At 37.3% G+C, this 2,331-nt stretch overlaps 1 pseudogene; it reads left to right on the top strand.

The window, feature by feature from the left end:
* Nucleotides 1-525: 525 nt before the first annotated feature.
* LOC108759183 (uncharacterized) lies at nucleotides 526-1,262 on the top strand (annotated as a pseudogene).
* The last annotated feature ends 1,069 nt before the right edge of the window (nucleotides 1,263-2,331 follow it).

Below are 2,331 nucleotides of genomic sequence, written 5' to 3'. Positions count from 1 at the left end.
CAAGAACTATCGATAAGCGATGGAGAAAACACGCCCGAACGTGTTGACGTCTCTCCAAAGATCTGCCGGACGTTCTCTGTCAACAACGACGCGTCCCCTTGGCAACGCGACACCAGAAACCAGCAAGGCGTAGCAGGCGGCGGCGTAACAATATTATACATATTATATTAAGAGGCTTTTTGGAATATTTTTAGTGATTCCTGATAAAGCTATATATTATAATATTTCAGTAACGGTTTTCAATAAATTTAAAAGAGAAGTGCCAGAAATAATTACTGAAGTATTATTTCTATTTGGCATCATCGAAAAAATTCCACAAGCTTCTTATATTGAATGCAGTCTGAACAGTTGAATAAGCGCTCGCTGCTATATATGTATTCTTTTAGATCTGAAAATCTGATTGGATGATTTTGGAAGAATACATAAATAACAGCGAACTTTCACTCAACTGTTGAACACCATTACTACACATGTATTACTGGCAGTAATATTTAGGCAGTAATATATTAGGGGGACCAGAAAGTAATGTCGTTTCTGCGCATGTCGATGTTCGTTTGTCATTTATCAGCTCATTGTGTACTTCAAAGTCGTGCCAAAGACATTTTAAGGTTAGAGTGACTTGTTTACTCGTAAATAATTAAATCTTAAATTTTTTTTGCTATTTATGGTGAAATGGCCAGCCAAATACCAGAAGAGGTACATATCCGGCATTGTATGCTTTTTGAGTTTCACAAGGGTAGTAACGCAACAGTTGCTACCAAAAACATTTGCAATGTTTATCCAAGTGCATTAGACGTTCGTAAATGCCAAAGGTGGTTTTCTAAGTTCAAATTCGGTAATTTTGATCTTTCCGACTCGTATCGATCAGGAAGACCAACAATTTTAGACAATGACATGTTAAGGGCGGAAGGGTGGCACCCAGTTGGATACGGCTCAATTGGACACGAGCCACTCACAGCGCTTGAGACTACAAAGCTCCTAAGCACCGGTCGCTGTGATTGGTGGTGTCCAATCGAGCCGTGGTTAATCGGAATCACCCCAGGGTGGAAGTGGAAGCATATCCGTGTCAGACAATCGAGGAACTGTCAAACACTCTTAACCAACCTTGACCATCCAAGAACATTTGCAGCAGATTGGTAAAGTAAGCAGAGCAGGTGTTTGGGTTCCGCATAATCTGTCCGAAGAAAACAAAGCTAACCGGTCCACCACATGCAACTTATTGCTTCAGCGGCACAATACAGAAGCGTTTTTTGATCGCTTGATCACTGGAGATGAAAAATGGGTCTTCTATGATAATCCAAAACGCAAAAGGCAGTGGCTCTCTCCGAATGAATCGCCACGAAGTACAGCTAAGCCAGGTTTACACTCCAAAAAGGCGCTTTTGTGTGTTTGGTGGAGTATACGCGGGGTCGTTCATTTTGAAGTGCTGAAACCTGGACAAACTGTGAATGCAGATCTTTACTGTATACAATTGGATCGAGTAAATCAATCTTTAATTGAAAAGTGCCCAGCGATTGTCAACAGAAAAGGCCTTATTCTGCAACACGATAATGCAAGACCGCGCATAAATGGACAAAATGATGAATTTTAATACGTTATGACACAATGGAAAGGTATGACAATTTAGTAATCATGTATGATAAATTTAATTTTGACCGCTTATTATGTAACTTGCATTAGAATCATTCATCTTCTTATGATACAACCAAGTATGGGATCTGATTTAAGAGAATTGCAAATCGGGTGCGGCCCATAAATTGGAATATAATAGACGAACAACTATGTTGGACATAGTCACGTATTTATTAGATGCAAGATATAATGGATAATTGTTAAATAGTAGAAATGAACAATCTCGAAATATAACCGTAGAATATGTGTGTAATGAATGAGTCGCTTAATTATGTCGAATATATAAAGATTTAATTTTAATACTGAAGATGATCAGATCGAAACGTTTATATATCTTTATGTATTAAACAGGGATGGGAGTTACTTTGTATAAGTAATTAATTACAGTTACAGTTTTTCTCTTTCAAAAAGTAATTAATTACCGTTACAAGAGTTATTGACTCTAAAAAGTAATTCGTTACAGTTACAGTTACTGAAAAAGTAACTTCAAGTTTACTTTTAAGTTACTTTTTTCATCGGAATTTTTCCTAGTGTAGTATCGATACCATTAGGGTTGTATTCAGAAACGTTATTCAACTGCCTTCATGTATCGTTTTACCCTTGTTTTTCATCTAATATTAAACAAGGATGATATACACGGGGTCATCAGAGTAATGCAGCCTAGGACAATTAAAAAAAAAAGACTGGCTTACATTTACA

This window comes from Trachymyrmex cornetzi, unplaced genomic scaffold (genome assembly GCF_001594075.2).
Source record: "Trachymyrmex cornetzi isolate Tcor2-1 unplaced genomic scaffold, Tcor1.1 scaffold1726, whole genome shotgun sequence".
Classification (NCBI taxonomy): Eukaryota; Metazoa; Arthropoda; class Insecta; order Hymenoptera; family Formicidae; genus Trachymyrmex; species Trachymyrmex cornetzi.
Note: the sequence above shows the minus strand (reverse complement) of the source record. Positions and strands in the feature narration are given on the sequence as shown.